Source organism: Odocoileus virginianus, chromosome 4 (genome assembly GCF_023699985.2).
Source record: "Odocoileus virginianus isolate 20LAN1187 ecotype Illinois chromosome 4, Ovbor_1.2, whole genome shotgun sequence".
In the NCBI taxonomy this organism is placed as follows: Eukaryota; Metazoa; Chordata; class Mammalia; order Artiodactyla; family Cervidae; genus Odocoileus; species Odocoileus virginianus.
Genome location: NC_069677.1, coordinates 90,818,591 through 90,842,246, shown reverse-complemented (window position 1 = coordinate 90,842,246; position 23,656 = coordinate 90,818,591). Strand labels below are relative to the sequence as shown.

Genomic DNA, 23,656 nt, shown 5'->3' with positions numbered 1-23,656 from the left:
GGGAGGATGAGGTCCAGTACTGAGGCTGCACGTCTTTGAAGTGACACAGGTCACTGGGTCATTCCCATGGAAAATAGCCACATCAGTTGTTCTAACCAGTAACGATCAGTTTTAAAAAAATCAGCATACCTGTGTGTTTATGTTGAAAATGACTGTGGCCCTTCTGAAGCATGGTTGCTTTAACAGGTTTACACTTAGCTTAACGAAGCATTATTACTGAAAATATTTCTAGCATTCTCTCTTTGTAGTCATCATTATTACTAGTACAGGAGCGATGTTAGAAACCTTATTCATGGCTGTGTAACCAAATCTTCAGAAAAAGGTTTTGCCTGCTGTTATTTCTCAGGTTGTATATAAACCACCTTTGGCTCTAATTAGAAGTGTTGGTTACTTTCATGAATTCAGCCCATCCTTAAAACTTGCTACTCGGTTTCTCTGGGAGGTATTCAAACAACCTGCCATGGCTCTGAGTGAATCATTTATATATAAATTTTGGTATCTTTTTTTTAAAAAGAATCCATTTCCTCACTTTCTAGTCACACAGACTATATGTATCTTTTCATGAATGTGTGGGAAAGTGATGTTGAGTACCATAGAGCAAAGCCAAGACGATACACTGCGCTAACTGACGACGGCGTTTTCTTCTGGAGCTGCACTCGGGAGCAGGGCTCTGGGCCGCCTGACAGAGTCCAGCTGATGGCCGTCCTTCTGTGCGGGTCAGGGTGTCCGTCGCTCTGTCGTGTCTGACTGTTTGCGACCCGTGGACTGGAGCCCCTAGGTTCCTCTGTCCATGGGGTTTCCCAGGCACGAGGACTGGCGTGGGTCACCATGGCCTCCTCCAGGGGACCTTCCCAACCCAGGGATCAAACCCAGATCTCCCACGTTGTGACCCGGTTCTTCACCGTCTCAGCCACCAGGGAACCCCTAGAATGGGTAGCCTATCCCTTCTCCAGGGGCTCTTCCCAACCCAGGTATCGAACCAGGCTCTCCTGCTTTGCAGCGGACTCTTTACCAGCTGAGCTACCGGGGAAGCCCATGACTCGCTTGAGTTTTCTGAATTTTGTTTTCTACTTGAGCCATTATAGTTGACCACAGCCACCTGAGGGACGTGTTCCCTCTTACTAACAACTGGGAGCATAGAGGAGCCTTGAGTGCGCCGTGGACAGGACAGTGCATTTGAAGGTCTGCGGCAACAGAGCGAGCAGGGTCCTGGAGCCTCCATCGACATAGCTGAGCCTGTAACCCGCCAGGCCTTCTGTCGGGCGTAAGCTGGAAGTTCGAGGATCTGGGAGGCAATTCGGTGGAGTTTTATAAAAAACCTTGGCTTCTAAGACAGCAACTAAAGGGAAATGGTGAACCGAGTGAAATGATCCTGTCCCTTGGATTGAGAACCACAGTCCAGTTGGCCCGATTTGGATTTTCAGCTATAGCCCAGCTGGTGAACAGTTCAAAACTATTTTCGATCATGTGATCCCATTGTGGCCAATTGGATGGTTTGGCAGACAGTAACATAGTAAATATCTATTCACACAAATTGTATGCATACTGCATTTGTCCATGTGCACTCTCTGCTTGTCTATATTGCTGATAACATCTCCACATAGATGGATGGGTAAATTGTGTGTGTAGGTCCATACCTGAAAATTTATGCACAGTAATTATGTACTTTGATTCCTTCTAGGAAACAGAATGGTAGGAATAATCTAGTTAAATCAGTTTCTATGGGGATTTTTTTTTTACTCCTTTTTTTCATATTTCCTCCAGTTGTAAAAATTACAGTGATTACACATCATAAAGCCTATCTGTAATAAAACGCATCAGCTGGCCAAGGTTTTCATCGCTCACTCAATAATCCATTAATACAGCAACGCTGCCCAGGCATCTTTATAATACCAACTCGGAGGTAATTTTAATCAGCTAGACCAGCTGGTATTTAACAGCAGCTGCTGGAGATGCCACAAATATACTCAATAGCTGACATCTTTATTTGCAGTTTTTCAAGGGGAGAAGAGATTCTCCTGTGGTTACTTGTATTAAGCATTTAAAAGAAGGTGTAAAGTATACAGGGGTTTATACCTAAATGAGAAGGGGAAGGGATTAGCAATGAAACAAAGGTGATAAATTCTATCAGGAGCAAAGGTTTGTGAATGAAGAGACTGCTCAAATAAGTATGCATTGCTTTGGGCTTCAGATCTTTTTCTGAGTTATATTTCTAATCATGGGTATCACTAGGAGTAAAAATGCAGTCTGCGTGCAGCATCCTAATACTCTGCACTAGATCTGTGGTGTCTTTACCAGGTAAAGCTGTGAAAAAGGATCCGAGTATGTGAGAGAGAGGGCTGCTCATGTGCGTGTGTTCTGTCTCAGCCCCTGCCTGCTGTGTCCTTTTTTGTTGTTTTATGGAGATGTTTTATTAATGCTCAATTTTAATACTTTAAATGAAAAGGATCATCCCCAGAATGTCCCATATAGCACTAAACGTGAAATGCCATTTCACTTGGTGGTATGTGAGTGTGGGTCGGGGGAACAGGCTTCATGAAGTCAACAGTCACAAACCCATTATAAATAAAAATTTAATTACACTTGTGGGAGCTTGGCTTACAAAGCTCAGAAATCCATAATGGAGCTTGCTGGTAATAAAGGCCTGATCTGTTTGTTAAACTCCGCTGTTCCATCCCTTTCTTTGCCTTCTTTTATAAAGTGCTTGGACATCTCCGTGGAGTAAGAGCTGGTTAATGGAGCTGACTCTCTTGAGCTACAAAATGTATTTCCTTTACCTCTTTGGCTGTGTATCTCCCCTTTTAGTTTAATAACCAAAAGAAAAGAATTAGGAAAATAGGAAAAGGCAAAGGTATTGTTAGAAAAATAGAAGTCTTTCAAAACAGTTACTTTTAATCCACATTTATAAATGAGGGTTTTGCATACAGATAACTTTGTATTCAGATGTGTTGGTGATATAAATGTCTGATACTTATATGAACAGAAGCTAAGTGGATTCCATTTTCATGGAGAATTTCATGTATCATTTTTTCTAAGACTGATTTCAAAATTAAATATAAAAGAAGTGGACGGAGTTGTGGTCCTTGTACTTTTGGCAAAGAAATAGTTTTATCATTTCTGACTCTTACAGAGCAGTCAGACCATTTTTATGCTAATAGTTCTTGCTGGGGAAGGAAGCATTACAAAGTCCTAAAAAAATAAATGTATTAAATGTTTAATGTATTTCTATACTAAATTATCAGAGGTCAACAAAATTTGTCGTAATACCAAGTGTTTTACAGTTAACTTCATTTATGTGCCACTAATTGTCTTTTTCCAAAGCCAAATAGTGATGTGTCTGTGTTGGACTATGATTGAATACTGAAAATTAAAATCCAGTGACAGAATGGATTACTGAGATAGCAATTTGAATTTTAAAATTACTTAGCAAGCATTTTTTCCTGTTATTTGTAGTGAAAACAGTCTGTTTAAGTTTGTTTAGTGTGTTTGACAACAGACAGTTTGATATATTGCTGGGCACAGCGGTAGGTTGGACTTGAGTGGTATTAGCTCTCCGTGTTTTGATTAATGGTAATTGTTTCAATGAAAAGGCATGTTTTACGTACAACTCATAGTTCTGGAAAGCAGAAGTCAACTTGCAAGATCCATAATTACTGTTCTGAGTTAGCATATGAAAAGGGCAAGGAGAACCTGCCAGGGTAACACAGTAGGAGTTTTTTTGCTTTTTGCTTTGTATTGTAGTTAGAGACTGTTCTTTATGTCAGAATATAAATCTTCTGTTATTTATCTTTTGTTCAGTATTTGAAGTTGATTTATGACACATTTCTGTATCCCATAATTTAGTTTGAATCCCATACTGAGGTGAAATTTCACCTGTCTCTGGAGTCGACTATAAAAGGAACTCGAAGCCACCTAGTGTAGTATAGATTACAATTCTTTTCTGATTTTTCTCTAGTCTTGTCCTCTTGTTTTAAAAAGAACGCAATTTAGAAAACAATTAAAAGGTTTATTTTAACACTTCAGAGATTTCTATTGCTGTTTAAAACATTTTACATTTCATTAATGTACACAAATACAGAGAAAAATGATCATTTTTACTTGGAGAAAATAAAGCATGCTTTTAAGGACCAATTGTCATCAGCCTGAAAGCTGTCAGAATACTGCCCTCATAATGTCTTTCATTCCCACACAGGGGTCTGTATACATATGTGAAGTAGATGTGTGTATACATGGTTATTGATATATAGAAACTAACTTTAAATGAGTACCCTTCCCTTTAGCAAGAGCAAAGAAAAGCTACTTTTCTGTAAAGATTTGAGAAGCGTCTGGCAGAAAATGCCCTTGCATGCTTCACTGTCCGTGTTTTAAGAGAGTGAGAAATGAAGGTTTTGTAGGCAGGAGGAAGTGCTCGGGGAGGCTCCTTGTGTCACTCCTCTCTCTTGCTTTTGCTGCTAAAGAGGAGAACTCGGTGGTGTCGTAAGTGTAAGGAGAATAATCCGAAAAGTGGCGGGAATTACTGAAACTAATGTTGAGGACCAGCATTGCACAGCCTGCCCCTGCTTGCTACTGTTTCAAAGAGAAGCATAGAAATGTTGAGTCTGTTGGGTAATTTCCTAGATGTTTATCTAAGAAGCTTAGTATGCTATTTTAGAAATGTTAGTCCTCCCTTGACAGTAGCGGGGTTTTAGGTTTATGTAAGTGTCCGAGCTTTAGCATGAATGCGAGCACGTATCTCCTGTGCATCTTTTGTATAATCCACGTTCTTTAGTATGTTTGAGGGAAAGAGGGGTGGGAGGTGAAATCTGCAATGCAGAAACTCGTGTTACTATTTCTGTCTAAAACGGAATGAATGATCCTGCTCTATAGTTTCCTGAATTGAAATGGGTTGAAATGCTGTTTGTCAGGTTGTTTATTCCAAGAAGAATTAAAATTAATAAGTGGTTGTCTCATGCACACCTAAGCCTTTGACATAAAAAGGGAATATAATTTTAAAAAAAATTTCCCTCGTAGTGAATAGCCATGTGTCATTGTGGCATCTTTTATTGAAAGGAACTTTATTTAAGTAGCATAAACTTGTTGGATGGGCTTCAATTAAATGATGATTTGTTAATGCAAATGTGTGGTGAATGACTGGTGGTACATCTGTCTCTTCATCCACAGGCCATTACTGTGCAGCGTTAGCACATGATTGTAAAAAACGAGAAACCATTATATTCAGGTAGTACATATTCAATCAGTTCTGACCTTATGTCTCTGGCGAAATAAAAAAGGTATATAATGTAAATGATACTTAATCTGAATAACAAAAAAAAAAACCCAGCACTTTGAGTCTGTCTGACTCAATCTGTTAGGTGATGTGAGGTGACTGATGTTTGGGTATTGACGGTTATTGGTGCCCCAGGGGGGAAAGGCTATCACTTGAATCCTTTGTCACTTTAGTCCCCATGCACTCCTCCAACCAAATTATATTTCAAGTTCTATTTTCAGTTTGTTTTTCTTCTTGAAAGTGGTTTGTGGAGTTGTGGTGATGACCACCAGCATGAGCATGGTAAGCAGTGACAATTAATACAACAGCAAAAAATTGGACAATTAGCTTCAGCTCCATAAGTGTCTAATGAGCCATTTGTCAGTCTTTTGGTGAAATAAACTACTCTATCTTAATTCTCCACTCTTGCAGCAAATAAATAAAAGTTATGAAACACCCGGGCACCAATAAAATATAATTTATTTCATAGGGCATGACAGAACTCTTTACATATCTAAAATGAACATGTTATTTACAAATGACTTGTGATACTCATATAAACCATGGATCTGTGTGCTAACTGCTTTCATTATAGAGACAGGCATTTTTTTCTGATTGTTTCATCATTTAAACGTGTCATTGCTCCTCAAGGCATGTGAGTTACAGTGACTCCTCCTGGTGCGCTTAACTCGTGTGGCCAAAAAGAACTCCAGAAATGAGCTGTTCTGCAGCTGAAGACATTAAGAATTTACTGGGAAGGACAAAACAATAATTTTCATTTGGGAATCTCTCAGCTCTTTACTGATTATCTTCCTGCCTTCATTTATTTTTAGGAACCCTAGTTTCTCAAAAGTTTTTCATCATCACTAGATATCAATCAGACAAAACAACATTGTAAGCATCTTTCAAATTGTATTTTATACTAGGTTAAAAGTTCTAGTAATCACCATATGATGAAAATGTGACTTGAAAGTTCATGTTGAAAATGTGCCATGTCATTCAGATAAAAGCCTAGATATTTGAAAAACAGTGAATTTAGTTATTCTAAATGAAACAAGAATACACACACTGCTGGTCGGAGTGGCATATGCCATTGTTCTGAAGCATAGTTATTGAGGGGGTTCCCCGGCGACCCTAGTGGTAAAGGACCTGCCTGCCAATGCAGGAGACACAGGAGTCGTGGCTTCAGCCCCCGGGTCGGGAGGATCCCCTGGAGAAGGAGAGGTCGGCTCACCCCAGTGTTCTTGCCTGGAGGATGCCATGGACAGAGGAGCCTGACTGGCTAGAGTCCATGGGGTCGCAAGGGGTCAGGCATGACTTAGTAACTAAAAAACAGCATAATCCCTGAAACAGCAGTATCAGCCTCATCTTTGGATATTATTGGAAATGCAGGTTCTTCAGTCCCTGCTAAATCAGAAACTGTGAAAAGGGCCCGGGAATCTGTTTCAACAAGCCCTGTGAGTGTTTCTGATAAACTCTAGAGTTTGTGTGTACTGTAAAGTAATAACATGTCCTGTCAAGTAACTGAAGCAAAAATAAACTCTGAGACATTCAGGAACCCCTTGTGTGGAGATATATATAATCCAAAAGAAATAGACATCTTTCGCCTTCAGATAATCTCCACGAGATCCAGCTCGTCTCATCTCCTGCTCCTCTTGGTCCAGTGCTTCTTTCCCCCTTTGTTTTCACTTACCTTGTTTCTCTACCCATTTTACAAGGTAAGGATAGCTTCCAGACAAGTTCCAAGTTATTCAGCTTGCCACTGTGTCTTACTGCTAATCAGATGTTTTAACTTATAGTTTAGAGTTGGGAGTATTTCCTGTTCAGTTCAGTTCAGTTGCTCAGTCGAGTCCGACTCTTTGCAACCCCATGGACCGCAGCACACCAGGCTTCACTGTCCATCACCAACTCCCAGAGCTTCCTCAAACTCATGTCCATGGAGTCGGTGATGCCATCCAACCATCTCATCCTCTGTCGTCCCCTTCTCCTCCTGCCTTCAACCTTCCCCAGCATCAGGGTCTTTTCCAATCAGTCACTTCTTTGCATTAGGTGGCCAAAGGGCCAAAGTATTGGAGCTTCAGCCTTCCAATGAATGTTCAGGACTGATTTCCTTTAGGATTGACTGGTTGGATCGCCTTGCAGTCCAAGGGACTCTCAAGAGTCTTCTTCAACACCACAGTTCAAAAACATCAATTCTTTGGCATTCAGCTTTTTTTATGGTCCAACTTTCACATTCATACATGACTACTAGAAAAACCATAGCTTTGACTAGATGGACCTTTGTTGGCAAAGTAATGGCTCTGCTTTTTAATGTGCTGTCTCGATTTGTCATAGCTTTTCTTCCAAGGAGTAAGTGTCTTTTATTTTCATGGCTGCAGTCACCATCTGCAGTGACTTTGGAGCCCAAGAAAATAAAGTCATTCACTGTTTCTGTTGTTTCCCCATCTGTTTGCCGTGAAGTGATGGGCCTGGACACCATGATCTTTGTTTTTTGAATGTTGAATTTTAAGCCAGCTTTTCCACTCTCCTCTTTCATGGTCAGTATTTGATTTTACCTTTTAATTTATTTCAAAGCTATTAATGAGCAGTAGTCTCCTTAGAATGAAGAGAAGAGGTTTTCCTCAGTGCTAGCCTGGTGAGTCCATGAAGGAGGAGACTGGTGAACCTCTGGAAGGAGTAGGTCAGGTAACGCCAAGTGGCTGGTGAGGCATCATTAGGACTTGATCGTTTACACCTTCAGTCTGAATGATTCGCTGTCATTACCAGTAGCAGTAGATTGATTCAAAAAGTGAAATTGAGTCAAAAGTAGAGAGTGGCAAGTGAAGTCAGGAAAACAACAACAACCAGAAAGACTTTCACTTGGACTGCAAGGAGATCAAACCAGTCCATCCTAAAGGAAATCAGCCTTGAATGCTCATTGGAAGGGCTGATGCTGAAGCTGAAGCTCCAATACGTTGGCTGCCTGATGTGAACAGCTGACTCTTTGAAAAAGACCCTGATGATAGGCAAGATTGAAGGCAGAAGGAGAAGAGGTCAACAGAGGCTGAGATGGTTGGATGGCATCACCAATTCAATGAACATGTACTTGGACAAACTCCAGGAGATGGTGAGGGACAGGGAAGCCTGGTGTGCTGCAGTCCATGGGGTCATAAAGAGTTGGACATGACTTGGCAACTGAATAACAACAACTTATAACGATAGCAAAAGAAAAATTTAGGCTGAAACTTGTAGGTAGAGTTGTGGAAAAACTCAGCTATGGCTAATTCTCAATTATTCATATTAAGAAGCAAGAGTAGTCTAAGAAAAAAAAAAGGAGTAGTCTAAGAAGTGACTATTTAGTAAAATAAGTTTATGAGGAGTATTTCAGAAGACCAGATTATTTGGTATTAAGAGGCTAAACTGGGCTTACTGAGATATGTAAAGTTATCATTTAACAAGTGCCTTCGGGTGCTTGATCTCCTGTGTCCTCCTAGCTCCTCTATGAGATCAACAAACAGTCTCAAAAAAGCCAACAGGTCTAACCAAGTACCTAAAGCTCGTAGTTAGTGGAGCAGTGTCTGTACTTATATCCTCAGACTCCTGGGCCAAAGACCAACCTGTTCCAAAAGCATATTTTTCTTCTGGAAAAATCAGAGAAACACCCGCAGGTTGTCAAACATACATGTAGAAGTATATTGGTGGGAAGGAAGTTCAAGAGAGAGGGGACATGTGTACCTGTAGCTGATCCATGTTGATGCACGGTGGGAACCAACACAATACTGTAACTATCCTTCAATTAAAAATGAATCTTTAAAAACTATATAGAGAAAAAAATTCAATTGATGGTTAAATTACATACATTGTAAGCCTAGGACAGAAATTAACTGTTCTGTGAAATAGGCTAGAAGGTTTATAGATTCAAGTATATATAAAAATTAGTGTTTAATGATTGTAAATAGTGAATATATTCCAGGTGCTTACATATACTACCATGTTCAAGTGACTTCACATTAATGGAGGATAAATTATTTGGTAAATAGTGTTGAGATAAACTATAATATTTGAGAAAAATTAGGTCCTTACTCCAGTCTGTGTGTGCTGTGCTAAGTTGCTTTAGGCGTCTCCAACTCTTTGACACCCTGTGGACTGTAGCCCGCCAGGCTCCTCTGTCAATGGGATTCTCCAAGCAAGAACACTGGAGTGGGGTGCCATGCCCTCCTCCAGGGGATCTCCCCAACCCAGGGATTGAACCGGTGTCTCTTTCAACTCCTGCATTGGCAGGCAGGTTCTTTGCCACTAGTGCCACCTGGGAAGCCAGTCCATATGTTGAAATTAATTCCCTAAAGGTTTAAAAATAAAAAGTGAAAGTGCGAAAAAATAGTTGAATGTGTTAAGTATTATTGGATATGGGAAGACCTTTCTATGTATGATTTCAGAGCAAGAAAACCATAAAGAAGATTCAGTGATATTAGAAAATAAAAATGTTATATGTATGGGAGAAAAACCATCAACTGAAGGACAAATAAACTACGAAAAAATATTTATATTACAGAGGAGTCATGACATTAATATATTAAAATTTCTTACAAATAATTAGAAAAGAGAGTAACAACTGAACAGAGAAGTGAACAAATGATACAGACATTTAGATATGTGTATGTGTGTGTATATGCATGTATTTACTAATAAATGTATTAAAAAATTTAACTCAGTAATCAAGGCCATGCTAATTAAAGCAACAGGGATGTGTCATTGTTGCCTACTGTTTTAGCAAAGGTAAAACCAAAATAATGTATGTACCCTGTGTTTGGGAAGTTTCATGGAATGCATTAATTTGATAGCTTGTTTCAAAATGCATTAAACTGTACATAAACTTTACGCCCTAGTTCCATTACTGGGCATTTATTCAGAAGCAATAATTAATGATACACAGAGATTTTGCTTTACAGATTTTTTGGCAATTATTATTTATGATACTAAAAATTTCTATAACTATAAATGCCTAAATATAGAGGATGGGTTCAGTAGGTAAGAGTGCATTATGGAAGACTGTTCAGCCACTTTATTTTTTAAAAGTTGTACTTAAATCTTTTAATTTCATTTTTCATACTGAAGTATGGTTGACTTACAATGTTGTGTTAGTTTTAGGAATACAGAAAAATTGGTTTGATTATAAATATATTCTTTTTCAGATTCTGTTCCCTACAGATTATTACAAAATACTGACTATAGTCCCCTTATGCAGTCACTTTAAATCACCCTTTAGAGACTATCTGTTGACATTAAAAAAATATTATAATATACCTATTAGCATATTTTTATCATGAAATAAAGGTGTATCTTAATGCGCATAGATTAGATTTGGAAAGCCATAATCCACAGTTATTTCTGGGCTATGAGATTATGGTTAACTTTTTGTTTCCTTTTTTTACTAATTTTTTTTAGGTTTTCTGACAGAAATACTTTTTATTTTTGTAATAAGGTAAGATAATTTTAATAAAGTCTTCTTTGACATTAGTTAATATGTAGAAAATTATATAAAACCAATTGTTTTAAATGCAGACGAAGCATTTACCTTTAATGCATTAGTGGCTCAGTCCTGTCCGACTCTTTGTGACCCCATGGACTGTAGCCTGCGAGGCTCTTCTGTCTGTGGGATTCTCCAGGCAGGAATACTGGAGTGGGTTTCCAGAGGAGCTTCCCGACCCAGGGATTGAACCCAGGTCTCCTGCCTTTCAGGCAGATTATTTACCATCTAAGCCACAGGGAAGCCCGTTTACCTTTAACTGAGCACTTGTTAGGTGTAGGTGCTAACTCTAGAAATACAGCTCAAGGAATTCATCATAAAACAGAGAAGATGTATAAGTAAACGGCACATGAATCTGAAAGACTTGTGTAGTGAGGAAGGTAGACGTGCTGGTTGCTCAGAAGGATGGTCATCTGGGCCTCATGACCACCGGGACCGAGCAAGAAGAGACGTCAGAGCAAGGTTTTGAAGAAGCTCCTCGGCAGTCTGGAAGAGGCGGGAGCATCTCTGAGGTGTGTGGAGCTGGTGAGGACAGCGTGGCTTCTAGCCCGCGGTTGGGAAAGACGGGCATGTATCCAAGGCTGAGTCTCAGCAGGAAGCCGCAGGGAGGCGTGCGTCAGATGGACGGCGCAGGCCAGAGGCGACCAGGTTTGCTCACGAGGAAGTTCCGTCTGGAGCAGGGTGCACCTAAATAGGATGGCGGCAGGAGACAGATTGGACAGCGGAAGGAGCATCAGGCAAGAAGGAGAAGGCGTCTGGCAGTGGAGTCGCAGAGTGAAGGCCGTCCACGAGTCAGACAGGGATGAACCTGGCCCTCCGGCACTGGAGGCTGGGAGAAGGAAGCCTTACGGGCAAGGTGCCGCTTACTCCGCAGTTAACAGGAAGAGAAAGGAGTGGCGGGGAGAAGGGGGCGCCGTGATGCGTTCTGTGACGGAGGAGCGAGTTGAGTTGCCTGTTCTAACCTCTTCCAGGGATGTGTTAGGGTTTCCTACTGCGGTTTTCCGCCTTGCCCGGTGGCGCAGGCCCCACCTGCAGTGCAGGAGGCGTGGATTCAGTCCCTGGCTCGAGAAGATCCCCTGGAGGAGGGCATGGCAACTCACACCAGTGTTCTTACGGGGAAGACCCCATGGACAGAGAGGAGCCTGGCAGGCTATGATCCGTGGGGTCGCAAAGAGTCAGACACGACTGAAGTGACGGAGCATGCACACACTACAGTTTTCAGCTTGAATGTTCCTTCTACAGTTACCTGTAACAGTCTCTTAATATCTTCCCAGACACTTTGCTTCATGTAAATGTGGTTTAAAGGTCTTCATTTAAATATCGTTTATTGGAAGGCACTGTAAGATAGGGATTTAGAATATGAACTCAACTCCACCACTTGCTCTGTGTGACTTCAGGAAAGCAGCCTGCAACTCTAAGCCGCAATTTCTTATCAGCAGAATGGGCATAATTCCTTTAAATATTGAGAGTTGAATGAAGGGTTCCATAAGGGCTTCCCCTGGTGCTCAGACGGTAATGAATCTGCCTGCAATGTGGGAGACCTGGGTTTGATCCCTGGGTCGGGAAGATCCCCTGGAGAAGGGAATGGCAACCCGCTCCAGTACTCTTGCCTGGAGAATCCCGTGGACGGAGCCGCCTGGTGGGCTGCAGTCCACGGGGTCACAAAGAGTGGGACACGGCTGAGCGCCTGAACACAGCAGCACACATGTAGAGCTCTGACTGCAGTAGTCACTCAAATGTTAACCAATGCGAGTTTATTTTTACTCAAGACAGATTATAGGAAAATACAGTTTTATAATGGATAAAAAAATACAGAACATATTTACACGTTTATCTAAAAATAAAATGATAATATATATTCACTGTGCAAAGCCAAGGGAATTCTGTACACATTAACGGGACATTTTGAGACTTGCATGTTGAAGAGTCCTGCGCTTGCAGCCCAGAAGCAGATCTGTAAGGAGGTGGTCCGCGGCGACTAAACCAGCACAGAGGCAGCAGGGCCTGGGTCCTGGCGCTCTGGATGACTTTAGGGAAAGACGCTCTGTTAGATGCACGCCTGCACTTCATGAGTGCTTTCGTGTTGTATGAAATTGCTTAGATCGCTGGGAGAGAAACTGGTTCCGTCTGTCGCCAACTCCACCTCCACTGGCGCGGTATGTTCCCGTTGCCCTCTCAGCTCTTCTGGGGTGAGTGTGGAGCTTCCAAAGGAGCACACCCCCGAGTTCTGGGCAGACGGATCCTCACCCTCAGCTTCCTGACAGGAAACAGGGACTGCTTGTGTTCCCGATACAGCGGCAGCCTGGCCTGTACTTTTCCTCTGCTTGCCGTCCGTCAGGTGTTAGCGCCGGGGCCAGTGAGGTTGGACTTCTCTTCTCTCGAGGCCCAGCACTGCGGCTCCCTGCCTGTGCTGACCGCCTCCGTTAAACATAGGTTTGCTGTTTGGGGGGCTCAGACCCTCCCTTGCCTGAAAGGCACGTTTGCCCCAGGAGTGTAGACCTTCTGATCATTGCTCATCGTGAATTCCTCAAACTGAAGGTTTGCAGGCGAGAACCAGGTCGCGGCCTGGTCCCCGCCGGTCATGATCCAGCCCCTGGGTGGAGGGATGCGCACATGCTGTGGAAACATACGGTTCTCCCCCCCGCCTCCGGTTCCCGTGGCTCCAGCTTCCGTCTGGGAGTCCCGGGCTGCCCTCGGCCCGTCGGGAAGCTCACGGTGGGAGCTGTTTACCGTCCCGCTAGTTTCTGGAACAACCAGCAAATTTACTGTTGCTAGCAACTATTTCAGAACTTTATTTTTTAATAGTAAATAAATAGATAATGTTCTTCTCACATGAACATTCGTTTCATTTTAAATCTGAAGCTTCTTTTCTTCAAAATCGATCCTTTAGCCTCTGTTGCCCGGCCCTCACCCATCTCCTCTCTGACATGTTTGAGCAGTGGCCAGCATCTGTGCCTTTTTTTCCTTAAGCTGATCTCCTCATCCGTGATTAAAAGGATTATCTTCTCAGTGCTCTTAGATAGATTCCCTGCAGATGTCACGCAGGATGTCATAGGTGGTCCGTTCTCTGCGATGCGGCGTGTGTGTGTGAGCACACACAACCCCTTTTGGCAGTCCTAGTTCACAGGACAGCGGAAGGGACCTGATGCCCATGTGCGATAATCAGTCTCTGCTAACCATGGAAATACGCAGGGCAGCATAGATGGCCACTTACTTAACGGTCAGATTCTTCTCTTCAAGTGCTCTGTTTTGACACACCAGTCACTAAGTGGCTTTTCAGAGAAAGCTTAGCTTGATGGGTCGTCACATAAGCTATTTGACATTTGTCCCCAGTCAGACCGGATGCCACATGAAAAATTTACTCAGGCAAGAGACTCCTAGGAATAAACAGTTCTCCAGTGTTGCTCACAGGGGACTCGGCAAGGTGAGCGGAACTTCAGCTTGTCACGGATGCACTGTTCTGACAAACATAAGTAGATGCTAATGGCTAAATCGTGACAGAATAAAGTCCCACAACCATATGGCTAATTGCCACAACAATATCTTCAGTGTTATTAATCAAGTTTTCATAGTGTGCCATGATAATTGGAATAATTAGAAACAGCATAGGCCTTGCTTGTCTCCACCACACACTTTGCAGACAGATACCTCACACAACCACTGCCGCACATCCAGTGCTGTATTGTTCAGTGCCATCTTTTCCTCAGAAACACCTCGGTCAGTCAGTGCATTAACTGCTTGCCGTGGGAGCATTTTGTATGCTCGTCTGTAGAGGCACACATATCCAAGCGAGACCCCCGGGCCCCCGGGCGTCCGTTTAAATAGGCAGTGTTCCTTTAAGGCGGGAACAGAGGTCTGCCCATCTTGGATCTTACCGTTTGAAAGATGAATGCATTGTACACTAATTTGGATGATGGACATTCATTTTTTGGTCATATATTTCCCGTTTTAGCTAATTTAGTTAAGAAAATGAGGAATTAGAAAGCAATTGAATAAATTACAAGATGTAAGTATTTTGCATAATTTGTTTCAGGCAAATAGTATGTAATAGTGCTCCCAAAATGAATTATTTTGAGCATGTCTTTCAATTATGGATGAAGTAAATATTACCATCTTTAATATCACAATTGAAACTTATATTTTCACATTGCTAATATTGAAATATACTCACTTCAGTCATTTGTAAGCTAATTCCCTTCCTTCATCTTAATAGTGGAACTAGAGTTCATCTGTCCATGGCACAGCCCTCTAATTAAGAGAGCTTCTCGGGCTGCTCTGCTTTGTGGGGATGTGACTGGACAGGAGAGATGCAAGATTGATGATAGTCAGCTCCTTGGTGGTGAAGCAGCCCCGAGACAGGCAGATGAAGGGAAACGGCTATGGCAGCTTACTGTTGGTACGGAGCTTCTCTGGTTTGGAATCTAGAAGTTGTATCTTTGAACCCTGTGGCATCTCAGCTTTTCTCTTCCTTGCCCTTTTCTGTCCTATAGCATTCCTTAACTAGAAAGAAGTCTTACTACATTTTTTTTTTTAAAGTTTGAGATATTCTTTGGGTATGTCTTTGGTTAAAAAGTACCTCCCCAAATCTCAAAATGAAAGTAACTAATTAGAAATACTATTTCAATATAACCTTAGGGTTACCAGGACCAAAAATCTTTGCATCAGTGATCTCTGAACTCCACAAAATTTAAAATCGATGTGTTACCCAGTTTCTCTTATTTAAATGAGTCTTCTCTCTCTTTTTTCTTCCTTTCCCTCTCTCTGGATGGCATGAAAGGCACAGAGTAGACACCGCATTAAGAAAAGAGCAAAAAAATCTGATTTTTTTTTCTTTCAGTCAACTCAGTTAGTGATTATATACTTACTTTGTGAATAAAATGATTTAGGTCTTTTCTTTCTCCTACTTTGCCTTTTTACTATTATTAGATAGAGGGTGGATAAGGAAAAATGAAACTCTTCATGTTGGTACTAACGTTTATCATAAACATTTTGGTAGAGAGTAAATTATTAAAAGCAGAAGGCAGAGGAACCAGAGATCAAATTGCCAACCATCCGCTGGATCAGAGAGAAAGCGAAGGATCCCAGAAAACCATGTGCTTGCGCTTCATTACTGCACTAAAGCCTTTGACTGTATCGATCACAACAAACCGTGGAAAATTCTAAGAGATCAGAATACCAGAGCCCCTTTACCTGTCTCCTGAGAAACCTGTATGTCGGTTAAGAAGCAACAGTTAGAACCTTACATGGAAAAACTGACGGGTTGAAAATTGGGAAAAGAGTGTGATAGTGCTTACTTCTATGCAGAGTACCTCATGAGAAAGGCTGGGCTGCATGAATCACAAGATAGAACCAAGATTGCTGGGAGAAATGCTGGAAACCTCAGATGTGCAGATAATACTGCAGTAATGGCAGAAGTGAAGGGGAACTTCAAGTGCCTCTTGATGAGGATGAATGAGGAGACTGGAAAAGCTGGCTTGAAACTCAACATCCAAAAGACTAAGATCACGGCATCAGTCCTGTTACTTTGTGACAAATAGAAGGGGATAGATTTTATTTTCTTGGGCTCCAAAATCACTGTGAACAGTGACTGCAGCCATAAAATTAAAAGGCGCTTGCTCCTTGGAAGGAAAGCTATGACAAACCTAGACAGCACATTAAAAAGCAGAGACATCACTTTGCTGTCAGTGGTCAAAGCTGTGGTTTTTCCAGTGGTCATGTATGGATGTGGGAGTTGGACCATAAAGAAGTCTGAGTGCTCAAGAATTGATGTGTTAGGACTGTGGTGTTGTGGAAGACTCTTGAGAGTCCCTTGGGCTTCAGGGAGCTCAAACCAGTCAATCCTAAAGAAAATCAATCATGAATATTCATTGGAAGGACTGACGCTGAAGCTTCAATACTTTGGTCACTTGATGTGAAGAGCTGACTCTGTGTAAAGCCCTGATGCTGGGAAGGATTGAAGGCAGAAGGAGAAGCGTGCAGCAGAGGATGAGATGGTTAGATAGCATCACGGATTCAGTGGCCGTGGATTTGAGCAAACTCTGGGAGACAGTGGAGGCCAGAGCAGCCTGGTCTGCTGCAGTCCATGGGCTTGCAAAGAGCTGGACACGACTGAGTGGCTGAACAGAAACCAATCACAAAATTATTAAGCAAATGTTTAATGGTTTAGTATGTCAATGTTCTAAAATGAAGCTTGAGTTACATGTAGATGTTATTTATTCATGTCTTGCTTTAAATAAGGTGTCATTGTGTTCTTCATTTAAGCTTCAAGTTTATCCTTTGTATCGATCAGGATGCACTTGGCAGCAAGCTAATAGTAAACCTTCTACCTCAGACTGGCTCAAACACTCAGGAACTTAATTATTTCATACAGCTGAAGTCTAGAGGTACTGCAACTCTAGGGGCTCAGTTGAGAACTCAAGTATTTTCTCTGTTTAACCTCATTGTCAGCTTGTTAATGCCCATTCTCTTGTAATCACACGTGATTCAGGAGCTACAGTCTTCCTTGTTCTAACCTAGCAGGAGAGACAGAATGAATCTTCCATCAAATACAAAATAATAATAATTCTCAGTCCAGATGTTCCAGATTATATCTGTGCCTGCCCCAAGCTGAGAACAGTGTCCAAGGAGAATATCATATATTGTTTGAAAGTAGTGAGAGTGTTAGTCACTCAGTTGTGTCCAGTGCTTTGTGACGTCTTGGACTGTATCCCGTCAGGCTCCTCTGTCCATGGATTTCTCCAGGCAAGAATTTTGGAGCGGATAACCATTTCTTCTCCAAGGGATCTTCCCATCCCAGGGATCGAACCCAGGTCTTTTGCGTTGCAGGCAGATTCTTTACCGTCTGAGCCACCACATAGACTGACTGGAGTCTGCCTTTAGAGCAGTCCTTAAACTGTGGCCTCTGGACCGCCATTGCCGACACTGCCTGGGAGCATGTTAGAAAGGAAGATTCTCAGGCTCCGCCTTAGACCCGCTGGATCAGACAGTCTAGGGCGCAGCCCAGCCGTCTGTTTATTTTGTTGTTGTTTTTTCAACTTTTGATTTGATTTTGGTGCATTCTGTGTTTGAGAACCCTCACCACTAGAGCAAGGGATGCTGTCAACTTTATTCTGAATAAAGTTGGGAAGATGTGCATGGCTGAACTAAATTAAGTTCCTTTAGGAAGGAGTGAAGCCAGAATAGATTCTTGGTGGCCGGTCACCTTCTCTGTGCTTTAAGACGGAAATAAGTATATTTTCTCCTTTGCAAAATTAAATGAGACATACTTCATTTGTTGTGAAACTCAACTATTAAATGTTGCAGATGGTGCTTTTTATCCACGTAATATCCATTTGCCTTTCCTTTCTTACTAAAATAAATCTTATTTAGAGTTTGTTGGATATTTTTGTTTTGGGGATGATACTGCACCTGCCTTCAGGTGTATGGTGTGACACAGTTCTGACCAATTATGTTTCATCTCCAGCCAGTTGATAGGGATTAATTTTAAAGATTTGCTTCCCTGAGATAGGCCTCACCCTTTCCGTCACTTTCTCTTTCTTTCCTATGTGATGGCTATATGTATAGCAGCCATTTTGCATCCATGAGTGACCGCCAAAGAGAACTTCAGAGCCCTTGGCCCTGACAGCCTGAGGCTGTAGTAGACCCAAAGCCAGCAGACAGGTACTTCAGCCTTCTCTCTCCGGAAACTAAAATAAGTCTCGTGTTTAAGACACTGTTTAGCTTTTTTCTTACTTGCAACCAAATGCAGTTCTAATGGATTAAGTAACATAGTGTAGTTTTCATAAAAGTGGAAACATGTAGCTCTCCTGTTTCTAAACTCTTTGCTCTGTTTTCTGGACTTTACTTACTGCCCATGTCATTACAAAGCCCTTACGGAGTAGCTAAACCCACATGCCTTAGGCTTGAATCTCCCCTTACTATATCTTAAGTAACTGGCAAGTTATTTAAATTCATTAAGCCATCGTTTTCTGAAATGTAAAATGAGAGTAATAATAAAACATTTGGCTGTTAAAGGGATTAAACATGTTAATGGGTGTATGCCATTAGCCCCATGCCTGACACGTTGTAAGCTTTGAAAAATTGTGGCTCTGTGCTGTTGAAGTTCTTTGAAGGTGGAAGCTGACCTGTATCTGTAAATATGATACCGCTCAGCAGCACAGGAGTAAGGGCATAGATGATAAGGAAAGCAGTCAGCATGGGCCTTATTTTGTTGCAGCACTTACTTGGGCCTTTTACTAGCAGCTTGTAAAACTCTTCTGAGAAGATTATTGTGCCAAAATGAGATTTCCAGTAAGTATGAATATGCATTTGCTTTCTTCTGTCTACATAACACCTCAACTCTTTTTGTCTTTGGGGAAAATTATCACTTAAATTCTCCAACATAATAGCTAAAATCTATCCTGCATAATTTGATATTCTTTAAAATTCAAACTGGCTTCTCTAGACCTCTGAAAGATCATTGATTAGACTCTTTACTATAGCAGGCAGGACCCATGCCTATTCATTTTGTGTCTACATCATTTAAAATAGTTAAATGTTCAAGTGGGCATTAATACTTTTTGCTGGTAAAAAAAAGTAGAGCCGTTATTATCAGGGAATGGTCTCCTGTTTTTCTCAATGCAGGGATTGTGGCCCTCCTCACCGTAGGATGCGGTCACTCACTGCACGGCTCCCCTGACCCCCAGAGAGAGAGAGAGTGGCTCAGGGCAGAAGTTTTTAGCATTGTGGAAGCATCAACTCAAAGATACTACCTATGAAATACACATATCGTGACCTTCCACCCTCACATACCCTGTTCATAGTTATTTGTATCTCAAATAGCAGCCATATTTGATTCTTACCTTTCATTTTTTGACAGAAAAAAACTTCCTAAGGGCCTCGTGTTAGATAAGGCCATAACCAATGTATGTTTGGTAATACAACCCATTACAATTGACTAATTTACCATTTTCAAAATGATCTTTTAAGAAATAATTACTTTTCTTATCTTTTGGGTATATATACTCAGATTTCAAGGCTTAGGCCAAATTCAAATCTCTGTCATCTTATTTTGATTAAAAGGGTACATGGATAATTGATTTTATAAAGGTTTTTGTATTATTCCTAAGCTGACTGGCTTATCTATGCTTTATTTTATCTGCAGACTTTTTCTCTAAGATTGACTGAAACATTTGCTTTAAATACACAAAGTCAGATCACTTTGGAAGGAATAAAAAAATTATCAGCTCTAATTATCCATTTTAATATCAAGCTCAGAAAAGCTCAAAGTGTTCAAAGGAAAAACCCTTTGGTACAAAGGAAAAACCCTTTTCCTGAACCCTTTTGGTACAGTTCTGTAGAAAAATGGAAACCTTTATGTAGAGATTTATATCAAAAGATGACTTACCAAAGTCTCAGTGTTTGGATTTAGCAGATCTTTAAATCAAAGACCAGATCCCTTATCCTTAGAACAAGAAAGGTGTATTTACTGTTGTAAATGAAATTATATTTAAGAATTAGGCTTTTCTTAAAGGTGCCAATTCAGAAACAGAGTCTTCAGTTTTACGCTCAGGCAGTTCCAGATTCTACTCCTGATCCCACAGTTTCCATAGCTCTGTAGGTGCTTCATCTGTAAAATGGAGGCATAATGCCTACCCCCCTCAAGGATGGATATAGGTTTAAAAGAAAACGAGTTCCATGAGGCATCAAAAACGAGTGTCTGCAATAGATGGTAGTTTGTATTAATCACCAAAGTCTGTACAGATGCCAAGAATTAGCGTCGATTGGAATTTCTAAAGCTGCTTTGGATGATGAATAGAAAATACCCCCTCTAACTTCCCAGTGGCTCAGAGAGTCTGTATTTATGAGACAGGTCTTACCCATTTCTGCTTTTCCGTCTTCTTCATCCTCCTCACCTCCCACCACCTACTCTCTCGGTAATGTCCATAGTCTCCTGTTTCCAGGAATTGTACCATCTGAAGAACCTTCGCCTCGGACGTGCGTCTCTGTGCCTTGTCTCTGCTCTTCCCACTATCCCACCTCCTCCCCAGCCTGGCTCCCCGTTCATTCACCCCTCTGCTTTCCCATTGGTGGCTCTGATTCCACCCGTGTCCCCAGTTCCTCCGCTCCTCGTTGTAGTTACTCCCGTGGTTTTACCTGCAGCACCCTTGTTCCTTTCTGCCTGTGTCACTAGCACAACCCAGACCCCACTGGATCATGTAAGTGAGCAACTGAGCCTGGCTGGGCAGACAGCCGTCCTTACCTCGCTCTCTGGCTTCAGGTGAGTCCTCAGCACTGCGCAGCAGCCCTCCCGCGTTTCCTGTTGTCCTAGACATCCACCCACTGCCTCCCCACGTCCCCACCCTCTGCCATTTGTCTCGCTGGGAGCCCGCGTTCTCCCAGCCAGGTCAGTCTCTCCTCTCTCCCTGCTCCTCTCCAAGCCCGAGCTGCCCTCTGTACTCAGGCTCTAGGTCCTGCTCTCTCCTTCACTTCTGTCCATCCATTCCTGCTGCAGTAAGTCCCCCTCTGCTGTCTTACTATTAGCATTTAAGTGTGTTGTCATCTCTTTCCTCTGAAGGGATAAGAAACAAACAAAACACCCAGCCTGGAGCATACATCCCTCTCCAGCTGTTTCCTGTTTGCTACCCCCGGGTAGGCCAGCTCCTGGTACAGAGGGCAGAGGGGCCGCACCGTTCCGTCTCTTCAGCTTCGCGCTCTTAAACCGCCGCTCGTTCCTTGAGCCGCACCTTTCCCCGTGTTGCTAAGTACAGTGGTCAGTGTTCATCCTTCTTCCTATTTAGCTTCTCATCTTTGGAACCCCTTTCTACCTCCTCCCTGAGATACTCTCTTCACTGGATTTCCAAAATACCCCATTCTGGCTTTTCTCTACTTTTACTGGCTGTTTCTTCTCGATCTCCTTTATTAGCTCACTTTCCTCTTCCCAGCTGCTAAATGTTGAAATGTTTCAGTACCCAGTCCTTAGACCTCTTCTTTTCTCTGTCTCCCTGGGTGATTTCACACGTCCTGTGGCTTTAAATGTCTTTTCTAAGTTCATGACTCCCAAAGCAATATCTCTAGTCTCTGCTTTTCTTATGAGATCTAAACTGACATATCTAACTGCCTCCCCATCATTTGCAAAGCCACAGGACTTGTGAAAGCTGTGTCCAAAGCTATGTTCTTACATTTCTCCTGAAACTTCGCTGCTCTCTGTCTTCTCCCATCTATAAATAGTGTCACCGACATGCATCCACTTGCTCCCCGAAAGCCTGGGCATGAATCATCTGCATGTCTTTGTTTCCCTCTCATCCTGCATCCATCAGCAAGTCACAGTGGCTCTTAAAATTTATCCAGGAGCTCCCCACTTGTTTGCAAACTCCATCAGGCCAACTCACTGTGGTCGAGGTCTTCGGTCATCTTTCACCCAGACTATTGCTAATGCCTCCTGACTGGTTTCCTTGTTTTCATCCCAGTCTCTCTACAACCTCTTCTCTGCACAGCAGCAAGAGTGATCTGTTTTAATTAGAAACATAATTATAACAATTTCCTAATCAGAAGCCTCAGGGAGCGTTCGATCTCTCTTTGTTCATTTGGGCTACTCTAACGGAGTACCATAGGCTGGGCAGCTTATAAACCACAGCACTTATTTCTCCTAGATCTGAAATCTGGGAAGTCTGAAATCACAGCACTGACCAAGTCAGTGTTTGGTGAAGTCCCACTCCCTGATTCATAGATGTCTGTCTTCCCCCGTGTCCTCAAAGGGCAGAAGGGGTGAGCGAGCTGTGAGATCTCTTTTTATAAGGACAGTCATCCCATTTGTGAAGACAGCTTCCTTCCCAGAGCCGCCACCTCCCAATACCATCATGTTGGGTGTTAGGATTTAACGTATATATTTTGCAAAGATGCAGGCATTCAGTCTCAGGCACCATCACTGGGAACAGTATCTAGAGTCCTTCCCTGCAGTAGCCCACATGATCCTCTGTGGCCCCATCCATACAGTGCTTTTGATAAATATTTGAGAATGAATAGATTACATTTTATGTTTTAAACAGTTCTCTCGTGCAGAGAGTCTTTAGAAACTTGATGAAGGCTCGGCAGTATAGAGTATCTGTGAAGACGGGGAGGAGCGTTAGGCGTGCAGGGGAAGAGCTGGCCACACGTGTTATCACAGGGCCCAAGCGCGGGGTCTGTGGCCGGGGAGGAGGGTGTCAGGGAGATGAGGACAGTATTCTGGCCTGTGCTTGGGCAACCGAGAGAGCAGGTCCAGTGAGCCAGGTGAGAATCAGAGGGCAGGCACCTAACCTGGAAAGGAACTTTAGGAAACAGACGGATGGTTACGGGAATGGAGTTGATCTCTAGCTTGACCAAGAAGAAAGGTGGTAAAGGTGGTTTTGAGTGCTGGTGATTTTGTAGGCTTTTACTCTCAGATGATGGGCTGAGAGAGAAATTTGAGCAGAGGCATGGCATTATCTGACTTTGAAAGGATCACCTTACAGTCAGAGACGAGAATGGACTGTAGGAAGACAAGGGCAGAAGCGAGGGAATCTTAAGAAGCTATTGACGGGGCTTCCGTGGCAGTCCAGTGATGAAGGCTGCATGCGCCCAGTGCAGAGCTACGGGTTCAGTCCCTGGTCAGGGAACTAAGATCGCACATGGCTGCACGGCAGAGCTAAGTAATAGTGATGAAGCAACACATGATTTTTAAAGGAAGCTATTAAAATAATAGTCATTTTGCACTAGAAGTGATTTTCCGCTACCAAATAAGATTCATCAAGAGAGAGGTTTTTGTCTGTCTGGATTACTTCCTTAAGGTCACCATTTGTTACAGAAGTTGACATATACTGTGTTCTCGACTTTTTTTTTACTTGCAATTTTATTGAGAGATATTTTCGTTATGGCACTGTATAACTTTAGGGTGTAGGGTGTAATGA

The 23,656-nt window shown here is 42.3% G+C and overlaps 1 protein-coding gene across 25 annotated transcripts in view; it reads left to right on the top strand.

The window, feature by feature from the left end:
• The window catches only part of TBC1D5 (TBC1 domain family member 5), a 559,964-nt gene that overhangs the window by 355,777 nt on the left and 180,531 nt on the right, over positions 1-23,656 (top strand). The gene's annotated exons all lie outside the window — the stretch shown is intronic.